This window comes from Citrus sinensis, chromosome 9, assembly GCF_022201045.2.
Source record: "Citrus sinensis cultivar Valencia sweet orange chromosome 9, DVS_A1.0, whole genome shotgun sequence".
NCBI classification, from domain to species: Eukaryota; Viridiplantae; Streptophyta; class Magnoliopsida; order Sapindales; family Rutaceae; genus Citrus; species Citrus sinensis.
Window position 1 is genome coordinate 20626137 of NC_068564.1, and position 25623 is coordinate 20651759.

Below are 25623 nucleotides of genomic sequence, written 5' to 3' on the forward strand. Positions count from 1 at the left end.
ACCGGCCCTCTAGTACAAGGTTATTATTATTTGGCACGATAAGCCCTTAGCACTATATTAATTAGAGCGTGGTTCATGAGGTGTGGATTCCCCCCTCATGATTTAATTGTCATTAATACGGATTATTTAGCCCATGATGCATTTTGATACGTATCCAGATACCCAAGTATGTTATTTCAATAGATTTCACTTCAATTTATTCTCACCATTTTAATTTAAGTTTTAGGATATTCCAAATCATTTCCACCACAAATCCAATCACCCATTTACAAAATTAATTCTACACACAATTAAAATCCACCTCCTCGTGGGATCGACACTCGTCACCATTAGTCTATACTACAATAGATTCGTGCGCTTGCGAGTACATTAAAATTTGCACAATAAGTTTTTGGCGCCGTTGCCGGGGAGGTAAGTAATTTTAATTCATAGAATTAATTTTTGTGAATAATTTCATTTAATTGTTTTTTGTAATTTTGTTTTTATTAAAAAAAAAGTGAATCTACATTTAAAGGTTAGTATTTCTTTCCTTTTTCTCTTCTTTAAAATTCTGTAATTTAATTTTCAATTTATTTTTCTTTGTAATTTTTTTGTTTATTTTATTAATTTAATTTTTAGTTAATTTATTTCACGTATTTATTTTTGTGTATTTTTATAGAAATGTTGTAATAGCGCAATAAGGTTAGTATTGTAATTTCTCCCTCTTCTTTATTTTTATTTGTTTTGTTCCCATCTTTATTTTTATTTTATTTGTTTTGCATGCATGGTCGTAGGTCATTATTTCCTAATCTTTAACCTATAGACCTTGAATTAGAAAAAACACTTCGCACACAAAAACACATTAAAAATAAATTTGGAATAGATTTACAAGCACCACAGGAGAGGCCATTTAAGGACTATTTTAGTACCTTAGCTAATTTGAGCATATCATGCATAAGATACCTAAATGTAGCTGCTAGGAGTTTTGAACTAAAACCTAGTGTGCTAAATTGTCTCCCAACATTTTATGGCCTAGAAAATGAGGATCCATATAATCATCTGAATGATTTTCATGCAATTTGTCAAACTTTTAAATATGAAAATTTTTCAGACGATGATGTTAAACTCAGATTATTCCCATTTTCTTTAAAGGATAGAGCTCGTTCATGGTTAAATACTTTGCCTGCTAATAGCATCACATCATGGGAACAAATGGTTACAAAATTTTTGAATAAATATTTCCCAGTGCATAAAACCAATGCTATTCGCAGGGAAATTTCAGAGTTTACACAGAGAGAAGACGAGCAGTTTTTCGAAACGTGGGAGCGATTCAATGGGCTACTCTTGAACTGTCCACATCATGGGTATGAGAAATGGCACCAATGCCAATACTTTTTGGAGGGATTATTGCCGAATGTGCAAGAATGGCTAATGGCAATAAGTGGAGGAGAGCTAATGTCAAAAAGTGCATCAAAGATTTGGGAATTCTTCCAGCGACAAGCGGATAATTCCCAACAACGGAGTCGATCACTCAGGAATACTAGAAGAATTAAGGGAGTAAATGAGGTTCAAATTGGCGAGTCAACTTCGGGAATCAAAGAAGTCAAGGAGATGGTTGAAGGTCTTGCTCGACAAATAGCATCGTTATCGACTGCTAAATCAACAGAATCACATGACCATGACTCATACTCAGATCAAGCCAATGCCATAGGTGTAATAAAAAAAACATCGAATTACAACCCATACTCCAACACATATAATCCTTGATGGAGAGACCACCCCAATTTTTCATGGTCTCAAGGATTCCAACAGAATGGACCAGCAGCTCCAGCTCCACCAATGCAACCAATTCCGCAAATTCCTCAAGCCTCTCAGCCCCCATTTAGACCATACAATCAGAACCAGAACTACTCTCAACCCAGACCATGGGAGGATGCATTCCAAAATTTCAAGAATGTTACTCACTCCACGATTGAACAACAGAACCGCACCATTGATGGACTACGAAATGAGTTGAGAGCAGGTTTCAACTCACAAGCTCAATCAGTTTCAAGCCTCGAGAAGATGGTGGGACAACTTGCTTCTTCAGTTCAGACCTTGGCAATGACTGTTGAGAAAGGCAAGTTTCCAAGTCAACCAGTGCCTAATCCTAAAGGAGTACATGAAGCAAGTACCAGTTCACCACAACAGCATAGAGAGGTCAAAGCAGTTATGACCTTGAGAAAAGGAAAAGAAGTCGACAACAAAGTGGAGATGCCGGTGACAAAAGAAAATCAAATTGTACCTGTGAATGTTGATGACTCATCACTGGAGGAGAAAGAAGAAACTAACCCACGAGAATACGTTCCCAAAGCTCCATTTCCTCAAAGGTTAGCTAAAGGAAAGAAGGGAAAATCCACAGGTGAGATTCTTGAAATCTTCAAACAGATAAGTGTTAATATCCCTTTACTTGATGCTATTAAACAAGTTCCATCTTATGCCAAGTTTCTTAAAGACCTTTGTACTAAAAAGAGAAATATGCATGTTCAAAAGAAGGCATTTTTAACAGAAAACATTAGTTCTATACTCCAACACAAAATTCCTTTAAAATGCAAAGACCCAGGCTCCCCCACTATCTCATGTAGTATAGGGAACCACACAATTGAGAATGCTTTGTTGGATTTAGGAGCTAGTGTAAATTTGTTGCCCTACTCTGTATTTTTGAAACTTGGACTTGGAGAATTACACCCAACTCCAGTGGTGTTACAACTTGCAGATCGGTCCACGAAAATACCTCGTGGTATTGTGGAGGACGTGCTTATCCAGGTAGACAAGTTTTATTTTCCTATTGATTTCATTGTAATTGACACTCAACCAATACAGGACTCGAGGAAGCACATCCCCATTATTCTAGGCCGACCTTTCTTGGCAACTGCGGATGCTCACATTCAATGCAGGATTGAAAATATGCAGTTGTCCTTCGGCAACATGACTATGGAGCTGAATATCTTCAACATTGCCAAACAACCTCACAATGCCGATGATGGAATTGTTGATGTGGATTTAATAGAAGCATTAGTTGATAATACTTTTGTTTCAAACCTTAGTGATGATCCTTTACAAACATGTTTAACTCACTTTGGTTTGGATTTTGATATTGATAGATCGGTCGATGAGGTCAACGCCCTACTTGACTCAGAACCATCTATGGACACTAATAAATGGAAGTCAAGAGTTGAGCAACTAGCACCATCAGAGAAGCAACTCATTCTATCATCAGAATCACCACCGAAACTCGAGCTCAAACCATTGCCCAACACTTTGGAATATGCGTTTTGGGTGAAGAAAGTACTCTACCGGTAATCATCTCATCATCCTTAAATGACGAACAAAAAGGTAAGTTGTTGGATGTTTTAAAAGAGCACAAAGGAGCATTAGGATGGACCATAGCAGACATTAAAGGTATAAACCCAGTAGACTGCATGCATTACATTCACCTTGATGAAAATGCTAAATCTACTAGGGAAATGCAACGTCGGTTAAATCCTAATATGAAAGAAGTTGTTAGAACAGAAGTCCTTAAGCTATTAGATGCAGGTATCATTTACCCCATTTCTGATAGTTCATGGGTCAGTCCTGTGCAAGTTGTCCCGAAAAAGTCAGGAGTCACTGTAGTTACCAATGCCGATAATGAATTGATACCCACTAGAGTAACTACAGGATGGCGTGTATGCATTGATTATAGAAAGTTGAATTCTGTCACACGTAAAGACCATTTTCCTTTACCATTTATCGATCAAATGCTTGATAGATTAGCAGGCCATGAATTTTATTGCTTTCTAGATGGCTACTCAGGATACAATCAGATTCCCATAGCACCAAAAGATCAAGAGAAAACTACTTTCACTTGCCCTTTTGGCACATTTACATATAGGAGAATGCCATTTGGATTATGTATTGCATCTGCTACATTTCAACGATGCATGTTGAGCATTTTTTCTGATATGGTTGAACGATTCCTTGAAGTCTTTATGGATCATTTTTCTGTCCTTGGTGACTCATTTGATCAATGTTTACATCATCTAACACTAGTTCTGCAGAGATGTATCGAGAAGAATTTGGTCTTAAATTGGGAGAAATGCCATTTTATGGTAAAACAAGGTATTGTTCTCGGTCACATCATTTCGAGCAAAGGTATTGAGGTTGACAAAGCCAAGGTGGATCTCATTTCTAATCTTCCTTCACCCAAAACAGTCAGAGAAGTAAGATCTTTCCTTGGGCATGCTGGTTTTTATAGACGTTTCATTAAAGATTTTAGCAAAGTTTCTAGACCCTTATGCAATCTACTTGCTAAGGATGTACCTTTTGTCTTTGATGATTCATGTCTTTTTGCGTTTGAAAAATTAAAGCATTTGTTGACATCATCACCCATCATTCAGCCCCCGAACTAGAACTTACCATTTGAGCTTATGTGTGATGCATCTGATTATGCAGTAGGAGCAGTATTAGGACAAAGAGTTGATCGAATTCCCCATGTTATTTACTATGCTAGTATGACATTGAATGATGCACAGTTGAACTATTCAACTACTGAAAAAGAAATGCTAGCAGTAGCGTTTGCATTAGAGAAATTTCGATCTTATCTCGTTGGTTGTAAAATAATCGTGTTCACAGATCATGCTGCTCTTAAATATCTTCTCATAAAGAAAGATGCAAAAGCTAGACTAATTCGTTGGGTGTTACTTTTGCAAGAATTTGACTTGGAATTCAAAGATAAGAAAGGGACAGAAAATGTTGTGGCGGACCACCTCTCTCGTCTCCATTTTGACACAATTACAGAGCCATTAATATTGAATGAGTCATTTCCAGATGAACAATTAATGAGTGTGGAAGTATTACCTTGGTATGCTGATATAGTTAATTATCTTGTTACAAGTAAACTTCCAGAGCATTGGACCAAGCAAGATAAGGCTAAATTCTTTGCAAAGATAAAGAATTTCTTTTGGGATGACCCTTATTTGTTCAAGTATTGTGCAGACCAAATTGTTAGACGATGTGTCCCAGAAAATGAAATTCAGAATATTCTTTCATTCTGCCATGAACAAGCTTGTGGAGGCCATTTCAGTGCTAAGAAAACAGCGACTAAAGTTTTACAATGTGGTTTCTATTGGCCATCTATATTTCGAGACGCTTACACTTTCTGTTCTTCATGTGATAGGTGTCAACGAATGGGGAGCATTACACGAAGGAACATGATGCCACTAAATCCAATTTTAGTGGTTGAGATTTTTTATGTATGGGGTATCAACTTCATGGGACCCTTTCCCCCGTCTTTTGGCCATCAATACATATTGGTTGCTGTTGACTACGTATCGAAATGGGTAGAAGCAATTCCATGTAGGACCAATGATCACAAGGTGGTGATAGCATTTTTGAAAAGCAACATTGTTTCACGCTTTGGATTCCCTCGAGCGATAATCAGTGATGGTGGTGCCCATTTTTGTAACAAAGCATTCAAGGCTCTTTTGACAAAGTATTCAATCACACACAAAGTGGCGACCCCGTATCATCCGCAAACCAGTGGCCAAGTTGAGATTTCCAATCGAGAAATAAAGCACATATTAGAAAAGACGGTGAGGCCGGACAGAAAAGATTGGTCATTAAGACTTGATGATGCCTTATGGGTATATAGAACGGCTTTCAAGACCCCGATTGGGATGTCACCCTACAGGCTAGTATATGAAAAAGCTTGCCACCTACCTGTGGAACTCGAGCATCGTGCATATTGGGCCATCAAGAAATTCAATTTTGACATGCAGCAAGCCAGCTCAGAAAGAAGATTACAGCTGGCAGAACTTGAAGAAATTTGCAATGATGCATACGAAAATGCCAAGATTTACAAGCAACGAATGAAAGTCTTCCATGATAAGAAAATTATGAGAAAATCGTTCACTCCAGGTCAGAAAGTGCTTTTATTCAATTCTCGCTTGCACCTATTCCCAGGTAAGTTACGCTCTCGTTGGTCTGGCCCATTTATTGTTCATACTGTTTTTTCACATGGGGCAATTGAAATTAAGGACCCAAAGAACGGTGTCACGTTTAAAGTTAATGGTCAAAGATTAAAGCCATATTTAGAATACCAACCACATGGAGAAGACATCGAGATAAATTTGAGTGACCCACCAAATTTGAATTGATTTTTTTTCTTTTCGGTGATTTGATTTTTTTCTTTCTTTCTTTATATTATTCTTTTGCTAATTGAAGTTATTTTTGCATAAGTGTGTTTGTTTAATTATTAAGTTTTCTCTTATCATTTTTAATCATGAGTACCTTACTTAGACCGTTCCTCCTAAACATTCTTAAACCACTTCAACGTGTCAAAACTCATCTCAAAAGGCAGATTCAATTTTGTAAAACACATCGCATTTGGGCTCTACAACCACCAGAGTTAGTAGCCTATGTTGAGGGTTTAGAAAGCCAACTCAGAGACATTGAGAGAAGTGTTTACGACATCCAGTTGGAGCTTGAGGTAAATTCAATAAGAGGACGATTTTAATTTTCTTTGTGTGTTTTAATTTGTTTTTCTGTTTGTGTACTTTAGTTTGTTACCCCGGTGAAGTGGCGGATAACGGTACTCCGTGACAATCAAGTCGGTTACTTCAGTTTCCCATAATAACTGATATTCTGAGGTGAAAGTATGGACAGAAACGAGATTCTAGTGAAGCTTCACAAGCGATTCCCTTCACTTCCTCAGAATGCCCTCCTTACGATCTATAAAGCTCGGTCCGAACGCATACGATTACTCATGAGGAATAACATACCTGCTGACATCCGTTGGATAATCAAGGCTAACGTACGATCGGCAGGTGAGTCATTGGATGATATCATTAGGGATGGCTTGAATAAGGAGTCATTGGATGATATCCTTTTGTCTCTTGAAACGCATCCCAGTGGATATGTGCAAGGAGCGATTCTCCAGTTATGGCCATTATTCCAGAAAGAGCATGCACGATATAGTCTCGAGAATCTGACTATAAACGACCCTGTTTGCCAGTTTATAAGAAAACTGGATAGGAAGCCTATCCTCGACCCATAGAGGGCGTTCAAGCCGTTTCTGGACGTAAAACCAGAGGAAGATGTGAGCCACAGTCGAAACTACCTGTAAATATCCTTTCACTTTACTGTTATTTTATTTCACTATTATTTTATTGTGTGTATTATTGTCCTTAATAATTTTATTATTGTTTGTTTTTTTTTCTTATTACTGTTTACTTTTTCCTTTTGACTGTTTCCTTTTTTACTCGCGAGCCACTTGCTTTAAGCGTTATTTGACACTGACATGTTACCTCATACACAACTGTGACCCACTGTCACCAAGACTCTTAAATGTGATTTTTTTTGTCAAGCACTCACAAATTGTTTTTCGAGAAGTATCACAATGGCAGCTACTCCAAATAGACAATTCAAGAACATTTGTGTGCTTTCTGGATTTACCTATGGCAAACATAAAGAGTTCGTTGAGGCAGCCATCGATCTTGGTCGAAGTATAGTAGAGAGAAAATTACACTTGGTGTATGGAGGAGGTAACCGAGTGTTATCAAAAATGGTCTCTGAAGCAGCTTTTGTCAGAGGAAGTCAAGTGTTAGGCATCATCCCAAGAGTCCTAAAACCGTTGGGCAGTTCGTCTGACTCATCAACTGGAGAAGAGTTAGTCGTCTCAGGTATGCAAGAAAGAATAACTGAAATGCTTAATCATGCTGATGCTTTTATTTTCCTTCCAGGAGATCTTGCAACACTAGAGACACTTATCACACTAGCATCTTGGGCCCATCTCCACATCCACCAGAAACCCATCGGTTTGTTAAATGTCAATAACTTTTATGATGGCTTTATCGCATTTCTTAACCATGCAATAAAAAACTATTTCATTCCCGCTAATGTGAAAAAAACTCTTTATTTGTGCTCACACTGCTAATGAGCTACTTGATCTGTTACAAGCTTATAGACCGGAGCCAGACCCCTGGACCTTTGTGTTGGAGCGTCCAAATAATGATGGTAACAGTAGCAGCAGTAAGAAGTACAAATTAGATTTAACTCTACGCCTGTAAATATTTTCTTCTGTGTTGCACCACCCAGGTGATGTCTTCTAAACTCTACTTCTTTCCTTTCAAACATTGAGGACAATGTTTCATTCTGGTTGGGGGGAGGGAATAGTCGACAATTGTGGAATCTTGGTTAGGTTTTTACTGATTTTTTTGTTGTAGAAACTAACTGTTGCTAACTTTTTGTGTTGAAGATGGCTGAATATGGAGTGTAGTTACTCTAGAAACGCATCTTCATTGTTTGAAAAAAAAAACAAAAAAAAAATTTTAAAAAAAATTCAAAAAAAAATTAGACATTTTCTTTTTCTTTATTAAGTTTTGATGTTTATTTTTTTCTTCTTTTTAATTTCTCCTCTATGAATATATATTTTCCAACTTTTGAGTCGAAGATGGCTGAATATGGAGTGTAGTGCCTCTAGAAACGCATCTTCTTAGTAAAAAAAAAAACCATTTTCTTTTTCTATCATTTTAAGTGTACTTTTTCTAATTTGTTTTTTTTTTTGCATCATTTTCACATTTCTGCATGCATATTTTCCTTTCATGTTTAGAATAGGTTGGGGGGTAGAATGTTTTTTAAAAAAAAACAAATTGTGTGATTTGTTTTAACATTGGATGACATGATTAATTTTAAATTTTAGTATTTGTATTATCTTTGGTCTTAAGTGATGTTACATTATTTTTGCTACTCTACATGTTGATGTTAGAGACAAATATGAGTTGCTTGAAGGAATGAACATATCATAATAAGTACCAAGTGAGTTTTTGAGCCTATCATTTTTCTTAGAGAGTAACCCTTTTGCCCATTCTTTATATAGCTTAACAGTTTATTATTTTATATACGATCTTTAGATTTCTTTTGAGTTAACCCTTAAAAAAAAATGTGTGTTGCTACATTGGGAGGCCCATCTAACTAGTAGATATGGATGATTATTTAGAGCCCTAAAAGACGATAGAAAGGCCATCTTTGTCCTGTTTGAGCCTTTTTAGCCACGCCTTTTGTGATATATCCATAGTTAACTCTTTTGAGCCTTTAAAAAAAAAAAAACCTCTTCTTTGTCAACTTATCATCTTGACCCACTCCGATTTGGAGTATTACCCGATGTCTTATAAGGTCCATCACCTATTTATGTTTGAGAAAAATGTAAATAATTATTTTGTTCAGTGAAGTTGTGCCAAATAAAAGCAAAAAAAAAAAGAGAAAAAAAACAAAACAAAAGTTGTTGTTTCAAAAGAATAAAAATAACAATAATAGGTGAAATCCACCTTGCAACTTCCAAAAAAAAAAAAATTCTTTGCATTTTTCTCAAACATACACTTTGTTTTCCTTATTTCCTTTCTTTGTTAACCATGTCCCTAGCCTACGTTACGTCCTAATAAAAGTCCTTCTTGATTTTAGGGAACTATAGTCCGAAGTAGAAGCTAGTTATATGGGCTAAAAAGATGTAGTGATGCATAATTAAAAAAAAAAGATAAATAAAGTGGGTTGACTAACATTTTATTTGACTTGAGATCGTATTATTTCTAAGCTGAGGGCATATTTATTTCATCTTGGTGAGAGCATGTGATATCACTTCTTTATTATTTTCTCTCTCAATTACCATTCATTAGAGTGACTATTTTTATTGGGTTTAATTTATTTGTGAGAGTGTCACTACTTCCAGTGAGATTTTGGGGTTTGACATGTCATTCTTGAAAGTAGCTATAACAAAGTCTACTGGGCTAATTCATGTGGATGGTTGATGTGGGTGTGATGTTGCTTTAGACTGGAGATAATGCTTATACTTTTATTTGATTGCTATCATTAATCTGATTGAATAAACACGAGTGTTTCTAAAAAAAAATCATTTTGAATTTGAATTTTGTTTTCGCTTTATTTGCTAGGGACTAGCAATAAGCTGGTTGGGGGGTGTGTTGAGTGTTAGAAAATGCATATTTATAAACGAGAAAACCGTCATTTTATATTTCAAGTCTTACTAACAACCCTTACTTTTATGTATTTAACCTTCTTGTGATTTAATTACATGTGTTTTATTTTAATTAAGTATTTTATGTATTTTAGGGGCATTATAGTCATTTCACAATAAAGGAGAAATCAGACGGCAAAACGGACATCACTTTTGAACTCAGGACGGTCAAAAACCTTAGGAGGAGCATAAAAGGAAAAATGGCACTATTCACATGTACGGTACTGTATACGTTACTGTTCACGACACTGTTCACATAGACGGATGATGACGTGGCATTGACTGACGAGGTGTCACGATCCTGTTGGACTAAAATTCTTATGTACTGTTGATGGTGACGTGGCAGCATATCAGTGGACGAAATATCTCGCGTACGGTGCATGCATCACACAGGATTATTTTCAACAAAACTGCGTTACTGTTCATCCGGGTCAAACCGTGTTACTGTTCATCCGTGTGGTCAAACCGTGGACTGTCGACTGATGACGTGGCGCAATCCTGAGCGTCCAAACTGTTTTTAATCCGATGGCCATGATTTACTCCATGTATCTATAAAAAGGGGGCCTCTCCCCCCTAATTTGATATCTCTGAATCCATTTTTGGACTCCATTTTCTGTAATTCTCTCTCCATCTTGTATTTTCTTCATATTTTAATAAATTCCCATTTTGCCCCTACTTCAATTATGAGTGGCTAATTTTCTTTCAAGCTTGGGTTGAAGGTGAAGTCTCAACATGTGTCATGGGCTTTATTTGGTAAATTTATTTTCTCTTCCCCTCTAGTTTTTGTGGATGTTTTGACTTCTCGTCGACAAATAATACTAATCTTGTCTAGTACCGCCTTGGTTTCACCGGCCCTCTAGTACAATGTTATTATTATTTGGCACGATAAGCCCTTAGCACCATATTGATTAGAGCGTGGTTCATGAGGTGTGAATTCCCCCCTCATGATTTAATTGTCATTAATACAGATTATTTAGCCCATGATGCATGTTGATACGGATCCAGATACCCAAGTATGTTATTTCAATAGATTTCGCTTCAATTTATTCTCGCCATTTTAATTTAAGTTTTAGCAGATTCCAAATCATTTCCACCACAAATCCAATCACCCATTTACAAAATTAATTCTACACACAATTAAAATCCACCTCCTCGTGGGATCGACACTCGTCACCATTAGTCTATACTACAATAGATTCGTGCGCTTGCGAGTACATTAAAATTTGCACAACATTCGTCATTTAGGGATGATGAGATGATTCCTGGCAGATTATTTTCTTCTCCTAAAAATGCATATTCCAATGTGTTGAGCAATGGTTTGAGCTCGAGTTTCGGTGGTGATTCTAATGATGGGATGAGTTTCTTTTCTGATGGTGCTAGTTGTTCAACTCTTGACTTCTATTTATTAGTGTCCATGGATGGTGCTAAGTCAAGTAGGGCGTTGACCTCATCGACCGATCTGTCAATATCAAAATCCAAACCAAAGTGAGTTAAACATGTTTGTAAAGGATCATCACTAAGGTTTGAAAGAAAAGTATTATCAACTATTGTTTCTATTAAATCCACATCAACAATTCCATCATCTGCACTGTGAGGTTGTTTGGCAATGTTGAAGATGTTCAGCTCCATAGTCATGTTGTCGAAGGAAAAATGCATATTTCCAGTCCTGCATTGAATGTGAGCATCCGCAGTTGCTAGGAAAGGTCGGCCTAGAATAATGGGGATGTGCTTCCTTGAATCCTATATTGGTTGAGTGTCAATTACAATGAAATCAATAGGAAAATAAAACTTGTCTACCTGGATAAGCACGTCCTCCACAATACCACGAGGTATTTTCATAGACCGATCTGCAAGCTGTAACACCACTGGAGTTGGGTGTAATTCTCCAAGTCCAAGTTTCAAAAATACTGAGTAAGGCAACAGATTTACACTAGCTCCTAAATCCAATAAAACATTCTCAATTGTGTGGTTCCCTATGCTACATGAGATAGTGGGGAAACCTGGATCTTTGCATTTTAGAGGAATTTTATGTTGGAGTATAGAACTAACATTTTCTATTAAAAATGCCTTCTTTTGAACATGAATGTTTCTCTTTTTAGTACAAAGGTCTTTAAGAAACTTGGCATAAGATGGAACTTGCTTTATAGCATCAAGTAAAGGGATGTTAATACTTACCTATTTGAAGATTTCGAGAATCTCACCTGTGGATTTTCCTTTCTTTCCTTTCGTTAACCTCTGAGGAAATGGAGCTTTCGAAGCGTATTCTCGTGGGTTGGTTTCTTCTTTCTCCTCCGGTGGTGAGTCTTCAACATTCACAGGTACAATTTGATTTTCTTTTGTCACCGCCATCTCCACTTTGTTGTCGACTTCTTTTCCTTTTCGTAAGGTCATGACTGCTTTGACCTCTCCATGCTGCTGTGGTGAACTGGTACTTGCTTCATGTACTCCTTTAGGATTAGGCACTGGTTGACTTGGAAACTTACCTTTCTCAACGGTCATTGCCAAGGTCTGAACTGAAGAAGCCAGTTGTCCCACCATCCACAGGATATATGAATTTATCGACTTGAACTAATACATCTTCAATTATTCATTTTGGAACCTTAATTGATCTATCAGCAAGTAAAAGAGTGGTAGAAGTTGGTTTTAACTCATCGAGATTGAGTTGTTGGTACATTGAGTAAGGAAGCAAATTAACACTAGTACCAAGATCAAGTAAAGCATGTCCAATTTTATGATCCTCAATAGTGCAAGAAATAGTTGGACAACCAAGATCCTTCTATTTTAAAGCACTATTGGTTGAGAAAATAGAACTTACATGTTCTGCTAGAAAAGCTCTCTTTTGCACCTTATGTTTCCTTTTCACTGTGCACAAATCTTTTAAAAATTTAGCATAAGAAGGTACTTGTTTAATGACATCCAGCAGCGGAATGTTGACCTTTACTTGTTTAAAAACTTTATAAATTTCTAGATTGTGGTTTGATATCTTTGGCTTGATTAGTGCTTGAGGAAATAGGGGTACATGAGGAGAGTTGGTTATTTTTTCATGGGTTAAAGGTTCGACATACTCTTCTTTATTTTTTGAAATTGAATCTTTAGTAGTTTCACGAAGGTCCACAATGTGTTTTTCGACTACTTTACCACCACAAAGGGTTATAACTGATTTGACTTGACTCATATTTTGGTTTCCTGAATTTCTCATTTGACTCTTGGAGTTTGGTTCAGGTTGAGTAGAAAACTTTCATTTTTCATGTATGGTCAGAGCAGATGTAAGTTTGGAGATAGTTTCTATTAAATTGGTTAAGGTTTGCATTGTTTGGTTATTGATCGACTCTTGTTTTTCAATAAATGAATGCAATGTGTCTTCTAGAGTTTTCCTTGGTGGTGGGACATATGGTGGGTAACTCTGGGAGTTTTGGAAATTTTGACGTGGAGGAACTGGTTGTGAAGGTTGTGCATGATTGTCATTTCTCCAACTGAAATTTGGATGGTTTCTCCAACCAGAGTTGTAAGTTTGGGAGTATGGATTTGGATTTGGCATTTTGAAATTATCAACGACATTTACTTGTTCATGCAAACTTTCTCTCAGAGCTGGTAAAATTGGACAGTCGTGCGTAGAATGGTCAGTAGAATCACAAGTATAACATGAAATATTTTGAATAGACTTTACATGATGATTCTTTTTCAACTCTAATGCTTCGACTTTTCTAGTTAATAATGCAAATCTGGCTTGAAAATCATAGTCTTCCCTAAGGTTATGCATGCCTCCACTAGATGGAGATAGCTGGGGTTTACTTGATGACTCATAAGACCCAACTGTATCCTAGTATTGTGCATTCTCTGCTATGTAGTCAAGATAATCTAATGCATCTTCAGGACTTTTATCCCTAAACTCACCATTGCACATCATTTTAACAACTTGTCTACCTTGGGATGTTAATCCCTCGTAGAAATAAGACACTAATCTCCATGTTTCAAAACCAGGGTGTGGGCAAATGTTAAGTAATTCTTTAAACCTATCCCAACATTGGTAGAGGGTTTCTCCTGGTTTTTGAGTGAAAGTGGTGATTTATCTTTTGAAAGAATTTGTTCTGTGGGGTAGGAATAATTTTTTCAAAAATTGTGCTTGCATTTCATCCCAAGTTCTGATGGATTCTGACCTAAGATTTTGTAGCCAAGTTTTAGCTTTATCCTTTAGTGAGAAAGGAAAAAACTTAAGCCTGATTATATTCATGCTACAAATTTGATCAGTACATGTATTACAGACTTCCTCAAATTCCCTTAAATGCAAATATGGATTTTCAGACTCAAAACCATTAAAAGTAAGAAGAAGTTGAATGATACCAGGTTTGAAATTAAAACGTAATGCATCAGGAGGGAAAACTATGCATGATGGTGATCTTGTTCTAGTAGGATGCATGAAGTCTCTAAGGGTCCTAGGTTATTCATGAATATTTTGCAAGGCTTGGTCATTTTCGTGCTCCGAAAAATTTTCAACTCCTGTGTCAGCCATATCTAAAGGTGGTGAATGTGATCTTCTAATTAATCTGCCAGTATTTGTACGAGACCAATGACGCATGCCATGCTAATGATGTGTGATAAACTAATGATGCAAAAAAAACGCTAAATGAAAATTGCAGAAATAAAAATAAACTGGAAATTAAATAACCAAAAATGCAAAATAAAAATAAACAAACTGAAAAATAAATAAATAAATTAGGCGGTGAAACCAGCCATTAAAAGAAACAATTTAGGCGGTATTTTAAAACCAACCATATAATAAAACATAATATTAAATAAATTAATGCACAAAAATAAATAAACTGAAATTAAAATGTTAGGTGGTAGAACTGACTATATAAATAAAAATACATAAATTAACAAAATTTAAATGACAGAAAAATGGTAGAACCGACCATTTAAAATAAATGTGGAAAGTAAATTGCAGAAATTTAAAGAAATAAATTTGATTAGGGGACTGATTTGTAAAGGTTTCTGGGCTAAGATGAAGTTTCTCACAAATTTTATGGATAATGTTAAGGTTTGAAAAGAAGAGGGGTGCTAACTGAAGTTTTGCAAAAAGAGAATAAAATAAAACCATGGAAAGATGGTAACGACAAAACAAAAAAATATTAAAAAAATAAAAATAAAGTAAAGATAAACTAATACCAAATTTAGAAAACTCTCCGGCAATGGCGTCAAAAACTTGACATGACTCAAAAGTATATTACTCTTAAGTATAAGTGTCTAGTTATAATATAACCTGGTGAGACCGGGGTCGAACCAGAAGGAGTTTTAAATCTAATAAAACGAAGAAAATTAATTGTGGGAAAAAAATTATTTGAAATCAATTTAAAAATATGCTAAGGTTTAGGATCCACTCTCTGTATTCAAACTATAATTTTAATACCCTCTCATTTATATTTTGCCTCACTTTTGCCAATTAATTATTATATCATTTAATTCTATGTGTGTGGATAAATATAGAATAAAGTACCTAATGTGCCACATTATATTAATATGCCGACATTATGTCAAAATACCATACAAATCTAAAGAGATTTATAAATTAACATGATATAAAAATAATTATAAAAGAATTAAATAAAGTTAAAAACTCATTTGAGAAAATAATAATAATTAATAGTTTAAAACATTGAGCTTCACTTTTCACTTCAGCTTAATAAAATTAGCTACTCATATTGAAAGAAAACACAACACTCTTTTTATTTGATAAACTTTTTGAAATATATTACAAAGAAAATTGATACAAACGGAAACAAGAAAAGAAAAGAAAGAAAGATAGAAATTCTTCAGTCTCGGCTTCAGCTCTCAAAATAGCTCTCTCTCTCCCCCTTTCTGGCTTGCATCCCCTTGCCTTCCTTGCCTTTTATAGGCAAGGGAATCGTCTTCTTTTTTTTTCTTTTATTAATATTAATATTTTATTTTATTTTTATATTATATATATATTGAATTGTGTGATGGTCAGGAGGCGTGATGGCGAGTTGCGGAAATTTCAATATGATCACCGCCAACTTGAGTAACTATCCTATCTAGGTGAGCTGCGAAAATTTCCATGTTTGAATAGAAAACTCACACTAAGTTAGAATACACTCGGTCATCAAAATCAATAGCGGATTCCCAAGGTTGAAGCATATTTCTAACACTTCTACCATACACAATTAAGGTTTTAAAATCTTCTATGTCAATATAAAAAGAATCCAGTACCTTTCTACCATTGAAGCGGTCCTCGAAAAGCTTGGCCAATGAGGGTATGGGGAAATGAATTCTTTCGAATTCAGAGATTGCCCGTGGTGGTATAGGATTCCTTTGAGGCGTATCTTTCCTCCTTCGAGTTCTCCGAGATAACTCAGCCATAGTGAAGAATAGGGAGAATGAGGGATTTTTAGAATAGTGAGTTTGGACCAAAAAGAACTAATTATGGGATCAAGAGAGAGTGGAGGATGGAATTTGGAAGCTTAATGTGGTTGAAAAAAAGACACCAATTAGGTAAAAAATGACGAAACCTAACCGGCTGCCCTTAGGGTTTTGATTTGAGATTTTTCAATTTCAGGCTCAATTTGAAGATTTGAATCGGTAAAAGTGATCTAAAGATGATGGGAAATGATGTTATAGGTGTGATTTGGCAAGGAAATCAAGAAAAATAGAGGTTTGAGGATAGAGAAAGCTTCGGCTGCGCAACAATGGCTGAAACGGTAAGAGGGCAAATGAAGATGGAGAAGAAACCCTTTGAATAGTTTTATAGTCACGAAAATGGCTAACCATTTATTTAAACGGTTAGGGAGTAACTTCCAGAGAGCAATTAATAGGAAACGGTGAAAGGTTAGTCCATTTAACGGTTAGAGAGTAATTTCCAGAGAGCATATCCTAGTTTCTGGAATTAAACGGTACACCGTTTATTGAAAAATGGTTATCTGTTTATTGTATTTTGATTTCACACATTTATTTTCAATATTTGGCCAACAATTAATATGTTCCAAGATCATCTCATTAATCTGAAACATGGTAAAGGCCAGTTCAATGCATGAATTATCAACTAGCATATGAGTCAAACAATCAATATACATATATAAACCAAAAGATAACACAAACATATCACTTAAAAACATTTCATAGATATCAAAACATTAACCAATCAATGTTGATAGACCTTATATCATAAATAGAAATGTTAATGCAAAAATTTTATCATCCCAAGTTCATGCCGAATTTTTAAAAATTGTTCTTCGCCAAGAGGTTTTGTAAAAATATCGGCAAGTTATTTTTCCGTAGAAATAAACTCTAATGCGATATCTCCCTTTTGAACATGATCTCTCAAGAAATGATGTCTTATTTTTATATGCTTGGTTCGAGAGTGTTCAATGAGATTCTTTGAAAGATTTATAGCACTAGTATTATCATACTTAATAGGAATTTGTTCAAGGTTAATACCATACTCTCTAAGTGTTTGTTTCATCCAAAGAGCTTGTGCACAATAACTTCCTGCAGCTATATATTCAGCACCGGTAGTTGAAAGTGCAACATAATTTTATTTCTTGCTAAACCATGAAATAAGTGAGTGACCTGGAATATAGTAAGTTCCACTAGTGCTTTTCATATCAACTTTATAACTGGAAAGTCCGCATCTGAATAGCATGTTAAATCTATATGAGTTCCCTAGGATACCAAAGGCCGAGATCTATAGTTCCACTTAAATAGCGGAAGATTCGTTTTACAGCAAGTAAATGGGATTCCTTGGGACATGATTGAAATCTTGCACACAAACATACATTAAACATAATATCGAGTCTACTTGCAGTTAAATAAAGTAAAGATCCGATCATACCTCGATACATTTTGATATCCACTTTTTTGCCTTTTTCATCTTTATCAAGCTTGGTTGTTGTGCTCATCGGAGTATTTTTAGTCTTTGAGTCATTAATGCCGAATCTTTTGAGTAGATCTTTTACATACTTGGCTTGATTTATGAAAATTCCTTTCTCATTTTGTTTTATTTGTAGCCCAAGGAAGTACTTCCAACTCTCCCATCATACTCATTTCAAATTCATTGCTCATGCAAGATGAAAATTCTTTACACAACAATTCATTAGTAGAACCAAAAATAATCTCATCAACATAAATTTGAACAACAAGTATGTCTTTGTTCTTATATTTGACAAAGAGAGTAGTATCCGCTTTACCCATTGAAAAATTATTTTCTAACAAGAAATTCTTAAGCCTATCATACCATGCTCTAGGTGCTTGTTTTAATCCATACAAAGCTTTAAATAACTTATAAACATGATTTGGAAACTTTTCATTTTCAAAACCAGGGGTTTGTTTTACATACACTTCTTCTATAATATACTCATTTAAGAAAACACTTTTTACATCCATTTGAAATAAAATGAAATCTTTATGACATTCAAATGCCAACAACATTCTAATTGATTTTAGTAAAGCTATAAGTGCAAATGTTTCATCAAAATCAATTCCTTTTTCTTGGTTGTAACATTGAGCTACTAATCTAGCTTTATTCCTTACAACCACACTGGATTCATCCATCTAAATACCCATTTAGTACCTATGATGGATTGATGTTCCGGCTTAGGAACTAATTCCCACACATTGTTTCTCTCAAATTGATTTAACTCCTCTTGTATTGTCATAATCCAAGATTCATCATTTTCCACATCCGAAAAGGATTTGGGTTCAATTTGAGAAATGAATGCATTATGCTCACAAGTGTTCCTAAGTGATGATCTAGTTGTAACACCTTGTGGGGGATCTTCTAAAATTACATCCTTAGGGTGAGAAGAAACATACCTGCACTCATTTTGCTCATCTTGATTCCCATGAGACGCATCTTTTTGGTTATCTTTTGATGACTCTTTTTGTAATTCTTCATCTGCATCATTATCAACAGAAACTTTCTCCATAGAGGAGGGGTTAGATTCATCAAATGTAATATGCATAAATTCTTCTACAACTATAGTTCTTTTGTTATAAACTCTATAAGCTTTGCTTGAGTTTGAATATCCAAGAAAAATACCTACATAGGATTTTGGATCAAATTTGCCAAGATTATCTTTTGTGTTCAAAATAAAACATTTGCATCCAAAAACTTTGAAATAACCAATATTGAATTTTCTATCTTTCCAAAGCTCATATGGAGTTTTATTAAGGTTAGGTCTAATCAACACACGATTTAAAACATGACAAGCAGTGTTGACGGCCTCGACCCAAAAATACTTAGGCAATGAATTTTCATTCAACGTAGTCCTAGTCATTTCTTGAATTGACCTATTCTTTCTCTTAACAACTCTGTTTTGTTGTGGAGTTCTAGGTGATGAAAATTGATGCACAATGCCCAAATTGTTACAAAAGGTTTCAAATGCATGATTTTCAAACTCTCCTCCATGATCACTCCTAATGCATGCAATACCATACCCTTTTTCATTTTGAATTTTCTTACAATGCACTTTAAAGGCATCAAGAGCATAATCCTTATTAGCTAAGAATAATACCCATGTATATCTAGAATAATCATCCACAATCACAAATGCATAATATTTTCCATTTAAACTAGCTTATCTAGAATGCCCAAATAAATCTATATGAAGAAGTTGAAGTGGTTTTGAAGTAGAAATATGACTTTTATTTTTGAAAGATGTTTTGATTTGTTTTCCAAATTGACAAGCTTCACAAATCTTATCTTTTTGAAAACCAATTTTTGGAAGACCTTTAACTAAATCATTTTTCAAAATTTTCAAAATCAAATCCATACTTGCGTGACCTAGTCTTTTATGCCATAACCAACTATCATCATGTAATGCCGAAAAACATTTATCAAGAGTAGATGCACATTCTATGTCAATGATATACACATTACCACATCTATTTCCAACGAATAAGATCTTGCCATCACATGAATTCTCAATGAAACAACTAAATTTATCAAAAACAACTTTATAACCTTTGTTACATAATTGACTAATACTAATCAAGTTGTGTTTCAAGTTCTCAACCAAACATACATTCTCAATTAGAGTTGAGGAAACTTTACCAACATTTCCAATTCCGAGAATTTTTCCTTTTGACTTATCTCCAAAAGATACATCTCCACCATTTTCAATTTTGGTGAAGCTTGAGAACCATACATAGTTTCCAGTCATGTGCCTTGAACAGCCACTGTCCAAGTACCATTTGTTTTTCTTCTTCTTCAAGCCCTGCAGAGAAAATCTCAATTTTTAGGTACCCAAAACTTTTTGGGTCCTTGAGAGTTAGTTATGGTTCCTTTTGGAACCCAAATGCATTCATACCATAATATGCATTTCTTTTTACTGGACACCTATTTTTCATATGACCATCTTGATTACAAAAATGAAATACAACTTGATTGCTACTAGATGTACTTTTCACAAAGTAGTTCTTATAATATTTTTATTTCAAGTTTGGCTTATAACCTATACTTCCTTTGTCAAACACACATTTTTGTGAATTTAGCATGTTATCCAACATCTTTTGCCCGTTTGTAAATTTCAAGACAATTTCATTTAACTCATTGCTCTTTTTCTTAAGCATTTCATTTTCATTTTTCAAATCATCTATGTGTGATTCTAAATGCTCATGTGAAGTGCTAGGTTTCTCTTTTGATAATGCAATTCTATCATGAAATGTTTTGTTCTCTACTTCTAGGCATGTAATTTTAGCATTTGAAGATTCATTTTCATTTTTAAGTTTTGCCATTTCCTTTTTAAGACATACATTCTTTTTACCAATCTTCATCAACTCATTATGCAATTCTTTAAAAACATCATACGATTCATCATAGGTAGGATCACTTACCTCATTGAGATCATTATCCTCTCCTATTGCCATAAGCTCTAGGTTTGATATTTCTTGCGACTCTTCTTTATCACTTGAATCTTCCTCGCTATCATCCCAAGTTGCAACCATGGCTTTCTTCTTGAGTTTGTTGATAAGTGGGCACTCCGATCTTATATGGCCATGCTTCTTGCATTCATAGCATATGATTACCTCTTTTTTCTCCCTTTGGTTCTTGAAGTTTCTGAATTTTCTTCGCTCTCTGATTTTCTTGAAAAATTTTCTGAACCTCCTTGCTAGCATGACCAACTCTTCATCATCCGGTTCACTCTCCCCATCACTCTCATATTTTGAAGCTTTGAGAGCAATGTTTTTCTTATTCTCCTTATGCCCTTTTTCTACTGCCTAATCTTCTTCATATGAAATGAGAGAACCAATTAAATCATCAAGAGGTAAAGTATTTAAATTTTTGGCCTCTTCAATAGCGGTTCTTTTAGGTCTCCATTCTTTGGAAGTGACCTAATGATATTCTTAACCTTTTTGCTATTTGAGAAGGTCTTTCCTAGGGCTCCTAGGGTGTTTACTATGTTCGTAAATCTAGTATACATAGAGTACACACTCTCATTTTGTTCCATTTGGAACAACTCATATTGTCGAGTGTACCTACTAATTTTCGACTCTTTCACTTGATTTGTGCCTTCATAGACAACTTCAAGTTTGTGCCAAATTTCATTGGCACTTTCACAACTAGATACTCGATGAAATTCTTTCTTATCAAGTGCACAAAATAAAGCATTCATAGCTTTGTAATTTAGAGAAGCTTTTCTCTTTTCCAATTCATTCCATTCCCGTGAAGGTTTTGGAATATCTTCCCCGACTTCATTTTTAGTTAAGGGCAAAAATGAACCATCACATAATCTAGTGCTTGTAAATAAATTCTCATCCTAGTTTTCCAATATGGGTAGTCATTTCTGTGAAAGAACGGTGGTCTAGTTGTGGACTGTCCTTCCCTAAAGGTTAAGTTATTTTGGGTTGCCATGGATCTCTTACTCTAGACGGTTAAGTCATAACAAGAGAACCAAGCTCTGATACCAAATGAAATACAAGTTTGCAACCCAAGAGGGGGGTGAATTAGGATTTTAAAAATTATTATGCAAATCTAAAATGAATTTAAAGCAATAAAAATTAAATCAATTACAATATAAAAAGATAAGGGAAGAGAGATTCAAACACGAAGATTTTTACGTGGTTTGGTCAACCTCGCCTACGTCCATGCCTCCAAGCTTTCCGAGCTTGAGGATTTCACTAAGCAAGCCTCCAAGGTTTCAAATGCTTACACTTGACTTCCAAGGTGTCAATGAACCTTTACAACAAGAGACTATCCCCAATCTCTTAACTTAAGTGTATCCCAACACTTACAATCACTCAAAATAAAATATTACAAATTATTTTTCTCTCACACAATATTTAAGATTACAAATTAATGCCCAATGTGTGAATAGATGAAGCAAGAATGTGTTTAAAGCTCTATGAAGATTGTATTCTCGAATATAAGCTCTATAGTCGTGTTGTGATCAACCTTATTTGAATTTGAATGAGCTTATTTATAGTTGGAGCTGAAAAACTAGCTGTTATAGACTGTTTGCCCGAAAACGGTTCGCCGTTAACCATTATCGGTTAATCGTTTAGACTAGTCAAAGTTACCGTTGGGCCAAATTTCAAATAAACGGTTTGCCATTTAGGCTTACCCTTTCGCCGTTAAATTCCAGAGACCTGTAAGATAAACTTCAGTTATCTGTTTATATTAAATGGTTAAAGATTTGCGAGAAATAACCTTTCTGGAATTTATCAGTTAGCCGTTTGTTTCCAGTAACCTGCAAAACAAAATTAGCCTTATCCGTTTCAGTTAAACATTTTCCGTTTGTTTCCAGTAACAAGATGAGTACAATCTTCCATTCTGGATTTTATCAGTTAACCGTTTCAATAAACGGTTCACGGTTTAATTCCTGTAGCCTTCCCAACATTTTGTGTTTTCCGTTTTTCTTAACCGGTTAGAGCTTAAGGAATTCGTTACTCTTTGGATTTAATCGGTTAACCGTTTAAAGGAAAACGGTTCACTGTTTATTTCCAGAATCACAGTTTTAGCTAGATATTGCAGAGAATCATTTTTCAATTTCAAATTTAACAGTTATCCCACTTTTATGAATATAATAGGAATGATTATAAGGCTTTCATTTATTAATGAATAGCTCCAACATTTTAATCAAAAACATTTAAAGTTTGTTATCATCAAAATCAATATTATGAACATATACATGTTAACACCTATGCATGAAAATGAACACTAGGAAAGTTTCCAGGAAAGACTGGAGGGTCACAATGATCCCGCTTAAAACCCAAGCTCCTTAGGCTCTTATTGTCTTTGTGACAGAACTTTTCTAGATATGTGCACAACCATACAGTTGCTCCACTCACCACTATTCCCTACTTTGTACCTCAAAATTCTCGTATATGTTTTCACTATTTCACATGAATAGTACCTTGTATTTGAATAGTACTATAGTGTGAATAATATCGTATTTATGAACAATAGCCCGACTCCAAGAAATACAACCAATGGCTCTGATACCATTGTTAGAAAATTGATGGGTCAAGCGGACACATAACTAAATTGAAATTGAGAAACAATGATCATACAAGAATACCAGAATTACGTAATTCGGATTTTAACCTACATTCACGAGTAAAAATAGAAGGATAATAGTTTTTTTACTTGTGATGTAGAGTATACAAGTATTAAAAATATTTTAGCTCACTACCCAAAACTCTTAATATTCACAATACTCTCACGCACTAAACTCTCAAAAGCATTATCATTTTAAGCTCTCTAAATCTCTCTCACAACTCTCGGTTCTCTCTTCACAAAAAGAAGGAAAAAAAATATTAATGCTCTCAATTGAGATACGCTTTCTTTAATAGGAAAAATTTAGCCAAAAACATTCAACAATTGTAGGCTTCAAAATCAAATAATGTGGCACCGAATTCGATGTGCTGCTTTTGGTGAGCAAAGTTGTCGGTTGTTGAGCCACCGACTTCGACATGATTTGCATGAGCAAATAGTTTGTTTGGAATTAAAAATTGGTTTGGCTGCCATAGAAATTGAGTGGTTCTTCATTGTGGGTTCTGATTTGTGGCCTTAATTGATTTGAAATTGATTTGGGTTCACTTGATGAGATTGTGTCTGATACGCTGAACTTCTTTTTTCACTCAAAATTTGATCAAGTGATTGTGTATGATACGTTCTAACTGAGTATTATGAGTCAGTGTAGTTTCATCATAATGTTCTTGCAACTTGACTCTCCAAAATGATTTTTGGAGGATGAAAATGTTTTTGTTAGCACATTTACAGTAGGGATGGCACATAATGCATGGTGAGGTATATCTCATGTGTCCCTCCAAAATGGTTTTCCTCACTTCTTTGTACCTGTGTTTTTGTTTTGATAATTTATTGTATATTTAATCCTGGTAGTTGTATGTTTAGACGAGCTTTTAGATTCAGCTTGCAATGGATGCTTTGCAATAAAAATTGTAAACCAAAGCACAATGTCTTCAACTATGCTTTTTTACACTTATGGTTTCTCAATACCTTCTCACATGGTTTCTCTCATTAATTTGTTGTTGGGTTTTGATATATTTTCGGAATGTTTGATAATGTTTTGGTTTCTTAAGATTACTTTTGAATGGTTCAAAATTAAAAATGTTAGATTGATAAGTTTTTTTTTTCTTTTTCCTTTTTAAGATTTGACAATTTTGACGATATGACCAGGTTAATAACTTAGATGATTTATTTAATGGCTTCATAATTTTATATAATTTCGTAGATATAATTGACTTCGAGCAATTGCATATAAGTAAGAAGAAAATGTAAATCATGTAGTCATATAATAATGAAAAAATGAAATTAATATGTTTTTGTAGAAAATATTTGGCAATCAATAATACTAGTAGAAAAATCTAAAATTGTTTGCAGGAAAAAAATTGGCAATAAAAAGTGGTGCAAAAGAAGTGAAATCAATTGATTTTAGTAGGGATGACAATGGATCGGATTTGACTCAAGATCCATCTTATCCAAATCAAATTAGATTGAATTTGGGCCGATTTAAAATGGATTTCAATTGGAGTTGGATATCGATGTGCGGATTTAAGATGAATTTGGAACAGGTCTGAATCTATCTTAATATATAGATCCAAATTTATCCACCTATCTTTTAATTTTATTTTATTTTAAAAATTTCTTAACAATTTTGTAATTATAAATGATAAAAAATTGTATTCATGTATTTAAAAATCGTAAAACTTAAATATTAATTTTTTATATTTAAATGATAATAGGGCAAAAATAATTAAGGTTAGATAGCTTTAAAGCATGCACATGCAATATTCAAATTGCAAGTCAAGTAATACTGTAATAGCACCTGTCCACTTGTTTTATTATATTGGCCAAATATTTTTTAAGGAATATAGTTATTCGTCCCATGCACTCGTGCATATTATCTCAAAATTAACTTTCCAAATTGTCTTTGAAAAGAGGCATATGAAAACGATTAAACAGACGTCTTATTATTTTTTTAAGTTGGCACTTCAATTTGCCCTAATTTCTTTTAATTATTCATTCTTTAGTTCAATTCAACATCAACCTTTTTCTTTCTCTTCAATATACTCTCGCTTTTTTACTCTGTTTGAATGCTTGGATCAGTCCTTTAATTGCCAGGTAA

The 25623-nt window shown here is 34.6% G+C and overlaps 1 non-coding gene and 1 pseudogene across 1 annotated transcript; both read right to left on the reverse strand.

Moving 5' to 3' along the window:
* LOC127899930 (uncharacterized) overlaps nucleotides 1-20980 on the reverse strand; it is a 59634-nt pseudogene extending 38654 nt beyond the window's left edge.
* Nucleotides 1243-1346, reverse strand: LOC127900128 (small nucleolar RNA R71). Its single transcript, XR_008052150.1, has one exon. It is a non-coding gene; the product is annotated as a small nucleolar RNA R71 (small nucleolar RNA).
* Nucleotides 20981-25623: the final 4643 nt, after the last annotated feature.